The sequence below is a fragment of the Gorilla gorilla genome, chromosome 9 (genome assembly GCF_029281585.2).
Source record: "Gorilla gorilla gorilla isolate KB3781 chromosome 9, NHGRI_mGorGor1-v2.1_pri, whole genome shotgun sequence".
Lineage (NCBI taxonomy): Eukaryota > Metazoa > Chordata > Mammalia > Primates > Hominidae > Gorilla > Gorilla gorilla.
In genome coordinates, this window is record NC_073233.2 from 4,704,078 (window position 1) to 4,721,707 (window position 17,630).

Genomic DNA, 17,630 nt, shown 5'->3' on the forward strand with positions numbered 1-17,630 from the left:
AAATATCTACACCGCTACCTGTATAAACATCGAAATATCAGCACCGCTATCTGTATAAACATGGAGATATCAGCCCCTCTATCTCTATGAACATGGAAATATCTACACCACTATCTGTATGAACATGGAAATATCTACACCGCTATCTGTACCAACATGGAAATATCTTCACCGCCATCTGTATGAACATGGATATATCTACACACCCATCTTGATGAACCTGGAAATATCTACACCGCTATCTGTATGAACATGGAAATATCTACACCGCTATCTGTGTAAACATGCAAACATCTTCACCGCTATCTGTATAAACATGGAAATATCTACACCGCTATCTGTATGAACATGGAAATATCTACACCGCTATCTGTTTGAACATGGAAATATCTACACCGCTATCTGCATGAAAATGGAAATATCTACACAGCTATCTGCATATACATGGAAACATCTGCAAAGCTATCTCTTTACACATGGAAATATCTACACCACTATCTGTATGAACATGGAAATATCTATACCGCTATCTGTATGAACATGGAATTATCTTCACCACCATCTGTGTGAACATGGATATGTGTACACAGCCATCTGGATGAACATGGAAATATCTACACCGCTATCTGTATGAACATGGAAATAGCTACATCACTATCTGTATAAACATGGAAATATCTACACCGCTATCTGTAAGAACATGGAAATAGCTACACCACTATCTGTATGAACATGGAAATATCTACACCACTATCTGTATGAACATGGAAATATCTACACAGCTATCTCTTTACACATGGAAATAACTACACCACTATCTCTATAAACATGGAAATATCTGCACCACCATCTGTATGAACATATAAATAACTACACCGCCATCTGTATTAAGATGGAGATATCTACACCGCTATCTGTATAAACTTGGAAATATCTACACCGCTATCTGTATAAACATGGAAATATCTACACCGCTATCTGTATAAACATGGAAGTATCTACACCGCTACCTGTATAAACATGGAAATATAAGCACCGATATCTGTATGAACATGGAAATATCTACACCGCTATCTGTACGAACTTGGAAATATCTACACCGCTATCTGTATGAACATGGAAATACCTGCACCGCTATCTGTACGAACATGGAAATATCTACACCACTATCTGTATGAACATGGAAATATCTTCACCGCTTACTGTATGAACATGGAGTTATCTTCACCGCCATCTGTATGAACATGGATATGTCTACACAGCCGTCTGGATGAACATGGAAATATCTACACCGCTATCTCTATGAACATGGAAATATCTGCACCGCTATCTGTATGAACATGGAAATATCTACACTGCTATCTGTTTGAACATGGAAATATCTACACCGCTATCTGCATGAAAATGGAAATATCTACACTGCTATCTGCATATACATGGAAATATCTACACAGCTATCTCTTTACACATGGAAATAACAACACCGCTATCTGTATGAACATGGAAATATCTACACCGCTATCTGTATGAACATGGAAATATCTACACCGCTATCTGTATGAACACCGAAATATCTTCACCGTCATCTGTATGAACATGGATATATCTACACAGCCATATGGATGAACATGGAAATATCTACACCGCTATCTGCATGAACATGGAAATAGCTAAACCGCTATCTGTATGAACATGGAAATATCTACACCACTATCTGTATGAACATGGAAATATCTACACCGCTATCTGTATGCACATGGAAATATCTTCACCGCCATCTGTATGAACATGGAAATCTCTACTCAGCCATATGGATGAACATGGAAATATCTACACCGCTATCTGCATGAACATGGATATAGCTACACCGCTGCCTGTATAAACATGGAAATATCAGCACCGCTATCTGTATGAACATGGAAATATCTACACCGCTATCTGTACGAACATGGAAATATCTACACCGCTATCTGTATGAACATGGAAATAGATACACCGCTATCTGTATGAACATGGAAATATCTACACCGCTATCTGTATGAACATGGAAATATCTACACCGCTATCTGTATGAACATGGATATATCTACACAGCCATCTGGATGAACATGGAAATATCTACACTGCTATCTGTATGAACATGGAAATATCTACAACGCTATCTGTATGAACATGGAAATATCTACACTGCTATCTGTATGAACATGGAAATATCTACACCGCTATCTGTGTAAACCTGCATACATCTTCACCGCTATCTGTATAAACATGGAAATATCTACACCGCTATCTGTATGAACATGGAAATATCTACACCGCTATCTGTTTGAACATGGAAATATCTAAACCGCTATCTGCATGAAAATAAAAATATCTACACAGCTATCTGCATATACATGGAAATATCTACATAGCTATCTCTTTGCACATGGAAATAACTACACCGCTATCTGCATGAAAATGGATATATTTACAGCGCCATCTGTATGAACATGGAAATATCTACACGGCCATCTGTATGAACATATAAATATCTACACCGCCATCTGTATTAAGATGGAGATATCTACAACACTATCTGTATAAACATGGAAATATCTACACGGCCATCTGTATGAACATATAAATATCTACACCGCCATCTGTATTAAGATGGAGATATCTACAACACTATCTGTATAAACATGGAAATATCTACACCGCTATCTGTATAAACATGGAAATGTCTACACCGCTATCTCTATAAACCTGGAAATATCTCCACCGCTACCTGTATAAACATGGAAATATCAGCACCGCTATCTGTATGAACATGGAAATAGCTAAACCGCCATCTGTATGAACATGCAAATATCCACACCGCCATCTGTATGAACATGGAAATATCTGCACCGCCATCTGTATGAACATATAAATAACTACACCGCCATCTGTATTAAGATGGAGATATCTACACTGCTATGTGTATAAACATGGAAATATCTACACCGCTATGTGTATAAACATGGAAATATCTACACCGCTATCTGTATGAACATGGAAATAGCTACACCGCTATCTGTATGAACATGGAAATATCTTCACCGCCATCTGTATGAACATGGTAATATCTACTCAGCCATATGGATGAACAAGGAAATATCTACACCGCTATCTGCATGAACATGGATATAGCTACACCGCTATCTGTATGAACATGGAAATAGCTACACCGCCATCTGTATGAACATATAAATATCTACACCGCCATCCGTTTTAAGATGGAGATATCTACACCGCTATCTGTATGAACATGGAAATATCTACACCGCTATCTGTTTGAACATGGAAATATCTAAACCGCTATCTGCATGAAAATGGAAATATCTACACAGCTATCTGCATATACATGGAAATATCTACATAGCTATCTCTTTGCACATGGAAATAACTACACCGCTATCTGTATGAAAATGGATATATTTACAGCGCCATCTGTATGAACATGGAAATATCTACACGGCCATCTGTATGAACATATAAATATCTACACCGCCATCTGTATTAAGATGGAGATATCTACACCACTATCTGTATAAACATGGAAATATCTACACCGCTATCTGTATAAACATGGAAATGTCTACACCGCTATCTGTATAAACCTGGAAATATCTACACCGCTACCTGTATAAACATGGAAATATCAGCAGCGCTATCTGTATGAACATGGAAATATCTTAACCGCCATCTGTATGAACATGGATATCTCTACACAGCCATCTGGATGAACATGAAAATATCTACTCCGCTATCTCCATGAGCATGGAAATAGCTATACCGCCATCTGTATGAACATGCAAATATCCACAGCGTCATCTGTATGAACATATAAATAACTACACCGCCATCTGTATTAAGATGGAGATATCTACACCGCTATCTGTATAAACCTGGAAATATCTACACCTCTATCTGTATAAACATGGAAATATCTACACCGCTATCTGTATAAACATGGAAATATCTGCACCGCTACCTGTATAAACATGGAAATATCAGCACCGCTATCTGTACGAACATGGAAATATCTACACCGCTATCTGTATGAACATGGAAATAGCTACACCGCTATCTGTATGAACATGGAAATGTCTACACCGCTATCTGTATGAACATGGATATATCTACACAGCCATCTGGATGAACATGGAAATATCTACACCGCTATCTGTGGGAACATGGAAATATCTACACCGCTATCTGTGTAAACATGCATACATCTTCACCGCTATCTGTATAAACATGGAAATATCTACACCGCTATCTGTATGAACATGGAAATATCTACACCGCTATCTGTTTGAACATGGAAATATCTAAACCGCTATCTGCATGAAAATGGAAATATCTACACAGCTATCTGCATATACGTGGAAATATCTACACAGCTATCCCTTTGCACATGGAAATAACTACACCGCTATCTGTATGAACATGGAAATATCTACACAGCCATCTGTTTGAACATGGAAATATCTGCACTGCAATCTGTAGGAACATATAAATATCTACACTGCCATCTGTATTAAGATGGAGATATCTACACCGCTATCTGTATAGACATGGAAATATCTACACCGCTATATGTATAAACATGGAAATATCTACACCGCTACCTGTATAGACATGGAAATATCAGCACCGCTATCTGTATGAACATGGAAATATCAGCCCCTCTATCTGTATGAACATTGAAATATCCACACCACTATCTGTATGAGCATGGAAATATCTACACCGCTATCTGTATGAACATGGAAGTATCTTCACCGCCATCTGTATGAACATGGATATGTCTACAGAGCCATCTGGATGAACACGGAAATATCTACACCGACATCTGTATTAAGATGGAGTTATCTACACCGCTATCTGTATAAACTTGGAAATATCTACACCGCTATCTGTATAAAAATGGAAATATCTACACCGCTATCTGTATAAACATGGAAATATCCACACCGCTACCTGTATAAACATGGAAATATCAGCACCGCTATCTGTATGAACATGGAAATATCTACACCGCTATCTGTTTGAACATGGAAATATCTAAACCGCTATCTGTGTAAACATGCATACATCTTCAAAGCTATCTGTATAAACATGGAAATATCTACACCGCTATCTGTATGAACATGGAAATATCTACACCGCTACCTGTATAAACATGGAAATATCAGCACCACTATCTGTATGAACATGGAAATATCAGCCCCTCTATCTGTATGAACATGGAAATATCTACACCACTATCTGTATGAACATGGAAATATCTACACCGCTATCTGTATGAACATGGAATTATCTCCACCGCCATCTGTATTAACATGGATATGTCTACACAGCCATCTGGATGAACATGGAAATATGTACACCGCTATCTGTATGAACATGGAAATAGCTACACCGCTATCTGTATGAACATGGAAGTATCTTCAACGCCATCTGTATGAACATGGGTATATCTACACAGCCATCTGGATGAACATGGAAATATCTACACCGCTATCTGCATGAACATGGAAATATCTACACCGCTATCTGTATGAACATGGAAATATCTACACCAATATCTGTATGAACATGGAAATATCTACACCGCTATCTGTACGAACATGGAAATATCTTCACCGCCATCTGGATGAACATGGATATATCTACACAGCCATCTGGATGAACATGGAAATATCTACACCGCTTTCTGTATGAACATGGAAATATCTACACCGCTATCTGTGTAAACATGCAAACATCTTCACCGCTATCTGTATAAACATGGAAATATCTACACCACTATCTGCATGAACATGGAAATATCTACACCGCTATCTGTTTGAACATGGAAATATCTAAACCACTATCTGCATGAAAATGGAAATATCTACACAGCTATCTGCATATACATGGAAATATCTACAAAGCTATCTCTTTACACTTGGAAATAACTACACCCCTATCTCTATAAACATGGAAATATCTACACCGCCATCTGTATGAACATGGAAATATCTGCACCGCCATCTGTAGGAACATATAAATATCTACGCCGCCATCTGTATTAAGATGGAGATATCTACACCGCTATCTGTATAAACATGGAAATATCTACACTGCTATCTGTATAAACATGGAAATATCTACACCGCTATCTGTATGAACATGGAAATATCTACACCGCTATCTGTATGAACATGGAAATATCTACACCGCTATCTGTATGAACATGGATATATCTACACAGCCGTCTGGATGAACATGGAAATATCCACACCGCTATCTGTGTAAACATGCATACATCTTCACCGCTATCTGTATAAACATGTAAATATCTACGCCGCTATCTTTATGAACATGGAAATATCTACACCGCTATCTGTTTGAAGATGGAAATATATACACCGCTATCTGCATGAAAATGGAAATATCTACACAGCTATCTGCATATACATGGAAATATCTACACAGCTATCTCTTTACACATGGAAATAACTACACCGCTATCTGTATGAACATGGAAATATCTACACCGGCATCTGTATGAACATGGAAATATCTGCACGGCCATTTGTATGAACATATATATATCTACACGGCCATCTGTATTAAGATGGAGATATCTACACCGCTATCTGTATAAACATGGAAATATCTACACCGCTATCTGTATAAACATGGAAATATCTACACCGCTACATGTATAAACATGGAAATATCAGCACCGCTATCTGTATGAACATGGAAATATCAGCCCCTCTATCTGTGTGAACATGGAAATATCTTCACTGCCATCTGTATGAACGTAGATATATCTACACAGCCTTCTGGATGAACATGAAAATATGTACACCGCTATATGTGTAAACATGCATACATCTTCACCGCTATCTGTATAAACATGGAAATATCTACACTGCTACCTGTATAAACATGGAAATATCAGCACCGCTATCTGTATGAACATGGAAATATGTACACCGCTATCTCTATGAACATGGAAATATCCACACCGCTATCTGTATGAACATGGAAATAGCTACACCGCTATCTGTATGAACATGGAAATATCTACACCACTATCTGTATGAACATGGAAATATCTACACAGCTATCTGTTTGAACAGGGAAATATATACACCGCTATCTGCATGAAAATGGAAATATCTTCACAGCTATCTGAATATACATGGGAAGATCTACACAGCTATCTCTTTACACATGGAAATAACTACACCGCTATCTGTATGAACATGGATATATCTACACCGCCATCTGTATGAACATGGAAATATCTGCACCGCCATCTGTATGAACATATAAATATCTACACCGCCATCTGTATTAAGAAGGAGATATCTACACCGATATCTGTATAAACATGGAAATATCTACACTGCTATCTGTATAAACATGGAAATATCTACACCGCTATCTGTACAAACATGGAAATATCTACATCGCTACCTGTATAAACATGGAAATATCAGCACCGCTATCGGTATGAACACGGAAATATCTCCACCGCTATCTGTGTGAACATGGAAATATCTACACCGCTATCTGTATGAACATGGAAATATCTTCACTGCCATCTGTATGAACATGGATATATCTACAATGCCATCTGGATGAACATGGAAATATCTACACCGCTATCTGCATGAACATGGAAACATCTACACTGCTATCCTTGTAAACATGCATACATCTTCACCGCTATCTTTATAAACATGGAAATATCTACACCGCTATCTGTATGAACATGGAAATATGTACACCGCTATCTGTTTGAACATGGAAATATCTACACCGCTATCTGCATGAAAATGGAAATATCTACACAGCTATCTGCATACACATGGAAATATCTACAAAGCTATCTCTTTACACATGGAAATAAATACAATGCTATCTCTATAAACATGGAAATATCTACACCGCCATCTATATGAACATGGAAATATCTGCACCGCCATCTGTATGAACATATAAATATCTACACCGCCATCTGTATTAAGATGGAGATATCTACACCGCTATCTGTATAAACTTGGAAATATCTACACCGCTATCTGAATAAACATGGAAATATCTACATCAGTATCTGTATAAACATGGAAATATCTACACCGCTACCTGTATAAACATGGAAATATCAGCACCGCTATCTGTATGAACATGTAAATATCTACACCGCTATCTCTATGAACATGGAAATATCTACACCGCTATCTGTATGAACATGGAAATAGCTACACCGCTATCTGTATGAACATGGAAATATCTACACCACTATCTGTATGAACATGGAAATATCTACACCTCTATCTGTATGAACATGGAAATAACTACACCGCTATCTGTTTGAACAGGGAAATATATACACCGCTATCTGCATGAAAATGGAAATATCTACACAGCTATCTGCATATACATGGAAATATCTACACAGCTATCTCTTTACACATGGAAATAACTACACCACTATCTGTATGAACATGGAAATATCTGAACCGCTATCTGCATGAGACTAGAAATATCTTCACAGCTGTCTGCATATACATGGAAATATCTACAAAGCTATCTCTTTACACATGGAAATAACTACACCGCTATCTCTAAAAACATGGAAATATCTACACCGCCATCTGTATGAACATGGAAATATCTGCACCGCCATCTGTATGAACATATAAATATCTACACCACCATCTATATTAAGATGGAGATATCTACACCGCTACCTGTATAAACATTTAAATATCAGCACCGCTATCTGTATGAACATGGATATATCTACACCACTATCTGTATGAACATGGAAATATCTACACCGCTAACTGTATGAATATGGAAATATATACACCGATATCTGTATGAACATGGAAATATCTTCACCGCCATCTGTATGAACATGGATATATCTACACAGACATCTGGATGAACATGGAAGTAACAGCACCGCTATCTGTATGAACATGGAAATATCTACACCGCTATCTGTATGAACATGGAAATATCTACACCGCTATCTGTATGAACATGGAAATATCTACACCACTATCTGTATGAACATGGAAATATCTACACCGCTATCTGTATGAACATGGATATATCTACAAAGCCGTCCGTATGAACATGGAAATATCCACACTGCTATCTGTATGAACATGGATATATCTACACAGCCATCTGGATGAACTTGGAAATATCTACACCGCTATCTGTAAGAACATGGAAATATCTACACCGCTATCTGTGTAAACATGCATACATCTTCACCGCTATCTGTATAAACATGGAAATATCTACACCGCTATCTGTATGAACATGGAAATATCTACACCGCTATCTGCATGAAAATGGAAATATCTACAGAGCTATCTGCATATACATAGAAATATCTACACAGCTATCTCTTTACACATGGAAATAACTACACCGCTATCTGTATGAACATGGAAATATCTACACTGCCATCTGTATGAACATGGAAATACCTGCATCGCCATCTGTATTAACATATAAATATCTACACGGCCATCTGTATTAAGATGGAGATATCTACACCGCTATCTGTATAAACATGGAAATATCTACACAGCTATCTGTATGAACATGGAAATATCTACACCGCTATCTGTATGAACATGGAAATATCTTCACTGCCATCTGTATGAACATGGATATATCTACACAGCCATCTGGATGAACATGGAAATAACTACACCGCTATCTGTATGAACATGGAAATACCTACACCGCTATCTGTATGAACATAGAAATATCTACACCACTATCTGTATGAACATGGAAATATCTACACCGCTATCTGTATGAACATGGAAATATCTACACCGCTATCTGTATGAACATGGAAATAGCTACACCGCTATCTGTATGAACATGGAAATATCTACACCGCTATCTGTATGAACATGGAAATCTCTACACCGCTATCTGTATGAACATGGAAATATCTTCACCGCCATCTCTATGAACATGGATATAGCTACACAGCCATCTGGATGAACATGGAAATATCTACACCGCTATCTTTATGAACATGGAAATAGCTACACCGCTATCTGTGTAAACATGCATACATCTTCACCGCTATCTGTATAAACATGGAAATATCTACACCGCTATCTGTATGAACATGGAAATATCTACACCGCTATCTGCATGAAAATGGAAATATCTACAGAGCTATCTGCATATACATAGAAATATCTACACAGCTATCTCTTTACACATGGAAATAACTACACCGCTATCTGTATGAACATGGAAATATCTACACTGCCATCTGTATGAACATGGAAATACCTGCATCGCCATCTGCATTAACATATAAATATCTACACGGCCATCTGTATTAAGATGGAGATATCTACACAGCTATCTGTATAAACATGGAAATATCTACACAGCTATCTGTATGAACATGGAAATATCTACACCGCTATCTGTATGAACATGGAAATATCTTCACTGCCATCTGTATGAACATGGATATATCTACACAGCCATCTGGATGAACATGGAAATATCTACACCGCTATCTGTATGAACATGGAAATACCTACACCGCTATCTGTATGAACATGGAAATATCTACACCACTATCTGTATGAGCATGGAAATATCTACACCGCTATCTGTATGAACATGGAAATAGCTACACCGCTATCTGTATGAACATGGAAATATCTACACCGCTATCTGTATGAACATGGAAATCTCTACACCGCTATCTGTATGAACATGGAAATATCTTCACCGCCATCTGTATGAACATGGATATAGCTACACAGCCATCTGGATGAATATGGAAATATCTACACCGCTATCTTTATGAACATGGAAATAGCTACACCGCTATCTGTGTAAACATGCATACATCTTCACCGCTATCTGTATAAACATGGAAATATCTACACCGCTATCTGTATGAACATGGAAATATCTACACCGCTATCTGTTTGAACATGGAACTATCTACACCGCTATCTGCATGAAAATGGAAATACCTACACTGCTATCTGCATATACATGGAAATATCTACCCAGCTATCTCTTTACACATGGAAATAACTACACCGCTATCTGTATGAACATAGAAATATCTACACCGCCATCTGTATGAACATGGAAATATCTGCACCGCCATCTGTATGAACATATAAATATCTACCCCGCCATCTGTATAAAGATTTAGATATCTACACCGCTATCTGTATAAACATGGAAATATCTACACCGCTACCTGTATAAACATGGAAATATCACCACCGCTATCTGTATGAACATGGAAATATCTACACCGCTATCTGTATGAACATGGAAATATCTAAACAGCTATCGGTATGAACATGGAAATATCTACACCGCTATCTGTTTGAACATGGAAATATCTACACCGCTGTCTGCATGAAAATGGAAATATCTACACCGCTATCTGCATGAAAATGGAAATACCTACACTGCTATCTGCATATACATGGAAATATATACACAGCTATCTCTTTACACATGGAAATAACTACACCGCTATCTCTATAAACATGGAAATATCTACACCGCTATCTGTATGAACATGGAAATATCTGCACCGCCAACTGTATGAACATATAAATATCTACACCGCCATCTGTATTAAGAAGGAGATATCTACACCGCTATCTTTATAAACATGGAAATATCTCCTCCGCTATCTGTATAAACATGGAAATATCTACACCGCTATCTGTATAAACTTGGAAATATCTACACGGCTACCTGTATAAACATGGAAATATCAGGACCGCTATCAGTATGAACATGGAAATATCTACACCGCTATCTGTATGAACATGGAAATACCTACACCGCTATCTGTATGAACAAGGAAATATCTTCACCGCCATCTGTATGAACATGGATATATCTACACAGCGATCTATATGAACATGGAAATATCTACACCGCTATCGGTATGAACATGGAAATATCTACACCGCTATCTGTATGAACATGGAAATATCTTCACCGCCATCTGAATGAACATGGATATGTCTACACAGCCATCTGGATGTACATGAAAATATCTACAACGCGATCTGTATGAACATGGCAATATCTACACCGCTATCTGTGTAAACATGCATACAATTCACCGCTATCTGTATAAACATGGAAATATCTACACCGCTATCTGCATGAACATGGAAATATCTACACCGCTATCTGTTTGAACATGGAAATATCTACACCGCTATCTCTATGAACATGGAAATAACTACACCGCTATCTGTATGAACATGGAAATAGCTACACCGCTATCTGTATGAGCATGGAAATATCTACACCACTATCTGTATGAACATGGAAATATCTACACCGCTATCTGTATGAACATGGAAATTGCTACACCGCTATCTGTATGAACATGGAAATTTCAACACCGCTATCTGTATGAACATGGATATATCTACACAGCCATCTGGATGAACATGGAAATATCTACACCGCTATCTGTGTAAACATGCATACATCTTCACTGCTATCTGTACGAACATGGAAATATCTACACCGCTATCTGTATGAACGTGGAAATATCTACACCGCTATCAGTATGAACATGGAAATATCTACACTGCTATCTGTATAAACATGGAAATATCTACACCGCTACCTGTATAAACATGGAAATATCAGCACCGCTATCTGTATGAACATCGAAATATCTACACCGCTATCTGTTTGAACATGGAAATATCTAAACCACTATCTGTATGAAAATGGAAATATCTACACAGCTATCTGCATATACATGGAAATATCAACACCGCTATCACTTTACACATGGAAATATCTACACCGCTATCTGTATGAACATGGAAGTATCTACACCGCCATCTGTATGAACATGGAAATATCTGCGCGGCCATCTGTATGAACATATAAATATCTACACCGCCATCTGTATTAAGATGGAGATATCTACACCAATATCTGTATGAACATGGAAATATCTACACCGCTATCCGTATGAACATGGAAATATCTTCACCGCCATCTGTATGAACATGGATATATCTACACAGAAATCTGGATGAACGTGGAAATATCTACACCGCTATCTGCATGAACATGGAAATATCTACACCGCTATCTGTATGAACATGGAAATATCCACACCGCTATTTGTATGAACATGGAAATATCTACACCGCTATCTGTATGAACATGGAAATATCTACACCGCTATCTGTTTGAACATGGAAATATCTACACCGCTGTCTGCATGAAAATGGAAATATCTACACAGCTCTCTGCATATACATGGAAATATCTACACAGCTATCTCTTTACACATGGAAATATCTACACTGCTATCTCTATAAACATGGAAATATCTACACCGCCAACTGTATGAACATGGAAATATCTGCACCGCCATCTGTATGAACATATAAATATCTTCACCGCCATCTGTATTAAGAAGGAGATATCTACACCGCTATCTGTATAAACATGGAAATATCTACACCGCTATCTGTATAATCATAGAAATATCTACACCGCTATCTGTATAAACATGGAAATATCTACACTGCTACCTGTATAAACATGGACATATCAGCACCGCTATCGGTATGAACATGGAAATATCTACACCGCTATCTGTAAGAACATGGAAATATCTAAACAGCTATCGGTATGAACATGGAAATATCTACACCGCTATCTGTTTGAACATGGAAATATCTACACCGCTGTCTGCATGAAAATGGAAATATCTACACCGCTATCTGCATGAAAATGGAAATACCTACACTGCTATCTGCATATACATGGAAATATATACACAGCTATCTCTTTACACATGGAAATAACTACACCGCTATCTCTATAAACATGGAAATATCTACACCGCCATCTGTATGAACATGGAAATATCTGCACCGCCAACTGTATGAACATATAAATATCTACACCGCCATCTGTATTAAGAAGGAGATATCTACACCGCTATCTTTATAAACATGGAAATATCTCCTCCGCTATCTGTATAAACATGGAAATATCTACACCGCTATCTGTATAAACTTGGAAATATCTACACCGCTACCTGTATAAACATGGAAATATCAGGACCGCTATCAGTATGAACATGGAAATATCTACACCGCTATCTGTATGAACATGGAAATACCTACACCGCTATCTGTATGAACAAGGAAATATCTTCACCGCCATCTGTATGAACATGGATATATCTACACAGCCATCTATATGAACATGGAAATATCTACACCGCTATCGGTATGAACATGGAAATATCTACACCGCTATCTGTATGAACATGGAAATATCTTCACCGCCATCTGAATGAACATGGATATGTCTACACAGCCATCTGGATGTACATGGAAATATCTACACCGCGATCTGTATGAACATGGCAATATCTACACCGCTATCTGTGTAAACATGCATACAATTCACCGCTATCTGTATAAACATGGAAATATCTACACCGCTATCTGCATGAACATGGAAATATCTACACCGCTATCTGTTTGAACATGGAAATATCTACACCGCTATCTCTATGAACATGGAAATAACTACACCGCTATCTGTATGAACATGGAAATAGCTACACCGCTATCTGTATGAGCATGGAAATATCTACACCACTATCTGTATGAACATGGAAATATCTACACCGCTATCTGTATGAACATGGAAATTGCTACACCGCTATCTGTATGAGCATGGAAATATCTACACCGCTATCTGTATGAACATGGATATATCTACACAGCCATCTGGATGAACATGGAAATATCTACACCGCTATCTGTGTAAACATGCATACATCTTCACTGCTATCTGTACGAACATGGAAATATCTACACCGCTATCTGTATGAACGTGGAAATATCTACACCGCTATCAGTATGAACATGGAAATATCTACACTGCTATCTGTATAAACATGGAAATATCTACACCGCTACCTGTATAAACATGGAAATATCAGCACCGCTATCTGTATGAACATCGAAATATCTACACCGCTATCTGTTTGAACATGGAAATATCTAAACCACTATCTGCATGAAAATGGAAATATCTACACAGCTATCTGCATATACATGGAAATATCAACACCGCTATCACTTTACACATGGAAATATCTACACCGCTATCTGTATGAACATGGAAGTATCTACACCGCCATCTGTATGAACATGGAAATATCTGCGCGGCCATCTGTATGAACATATAAATATCTACACCGCCATCTGTATTAAGATGGAGATATCTACACCAATATCTGTATGAACATGGAAATATCTACACCGCTATCCGTATGAACATGGAAATATCTTCACCGCCATCTGTATGAACATGGATATATCTACACAGAAATCTGGATGAACGTGGAAATATCTACACCGCGATCTGCATGAACATGGAAATATCTACACCGCTATCTGTATGAACATGGAAATATCCACACCGCTATTTGTATGAACATGGAAATATCTACACCGCTATCTGTATGAACATGGAAATATCTACACCGCTATCTGTTTGAACATGGAAATATCTACACCGCTGTCTGCATGAAAATGGAAATATCTACACAGCTCTCTGCATATACATGGAAATATCTACACAGCTATCTCTTTACACATGGAAATAACTACACTGCTATCTCTATAAACATGGAAATATCTACACCGCCAACTGTATGAACATGGAAATATCTGCACCGCCATCTGTATGAACATATAAATATCTTCACCGCCATCTGTATTAAGAAGGAGATATCTACACCGCTATCTGTATAAACATGGAAATATCTACACCGCTATCTGTATAATCATAGAAATATCTACACCGCTATCTGTATAAACATGGAAATATCTACACTGCTACCTGTATAAACATGGACATATCAGCACCGCTATCGGTATGAACATGGAAATATCTACACCGCTATCTGTATGAACATGGAAATATCTAAACAGCTATCGGTATGAACATGGAAATATCTACACCGCTATCTGTTTGAACATGGAAATATCTACACCGCTGTCTGCATGAAAATGGAAATATCTACACCGCTATCTGCATGAAAATGGAAATACCTACACTGCTATCTGCATATACATGGAAATATATACACAGCTATCTCTTTACACATGGAAATAACTACACCGCTATCTCTATAAACATGGAAATATCTACACCGCCATCTGTATGAACATGGAAATATCTGCACCGCCAACTGTATGAACATATAAATATCTACACCGCCATCTGTATTAAGAAGGAGATATCTACACCGCTATCTTTATAAACATGGAAATATCTCCTCCGCTATCTGTATAAACATGGAAATATCTACACCGCTATCTGTATAAACTTGGAAATATCTACACCGCTACCTGTATAAACATGGAAATATCAGGACCGCTATCAGTATGAACATGGAAATATCTACACCGCTATCTGTATGAACATGGAAATACCTACACCGCTATCTGTATGAACAAGGAAATATCTTCACCGCCATCTGTATGAACATGGATATATCTACACAGCCATCTATATGAACATGGAAATATCTACACTGCTATCGGTATGAACATGGAAATATCTACACCGCTATCTGTATGAACATGGAAATATCTTCACCGCCATCTGAATGAACATGGATATGTCTACACAGCCATCTGGATGTACATGGAAATATCTACACCGCGATCTGTATGAACATGGCAATATCTACACCGCTATCTGTGTAAACATGCATACAATTCACCGCTATCTGTATAAACATGGAAATATCTACACCGCTATCTGCATGAACATGGAAATATCTACACCGCTATCTGTTTGAACATGGAAATATCTACACCGCTATCTCTATGAACATGGAAATAACTACACCGCTATCTGTATGAACATGGAAATAGCTACACCGCTATCTGTATGAGCATGGAAATATCTACACCACTATCTGCATGAACATGGAAATATCTACACCGCTATCTGTATGAACATGGAAATTGCTACACCGCTATCTGTATGAGCATGGAAATATCTACACCGCTATCTGTATGAACATGGATATATCTACACAGCCATCTGGATGAACATGGAAATATCTACACCGCTATCTGTGTAAACATGCATACATCTTCACTGCTATCTGTACGAACATGGAAATATCTACACCGCTATCTGTATGAACGTGGAAATATCTACACCGCTATCAGTATGAACATGGAAATATCTACACTGCTATCTGTATAAACATGGAAATATCTACACCGCTACCTGTATAAACATGGAAATATCAGCACCGCTATCTGTATGAACATCGAAATATCTACACCGCTATCTGTTTGAACATGGAAATATCTAAACCACTATCTGCATGAAAATGGAAATATCTACACAGCTATCTGCATATACATGGAAATATCAACACCGCTATCACTTTACACATGGAAATATCTACACCGCTATCTGTATGAACATGGAAGTATCTACACCGCCATCTGTATGAACATGGA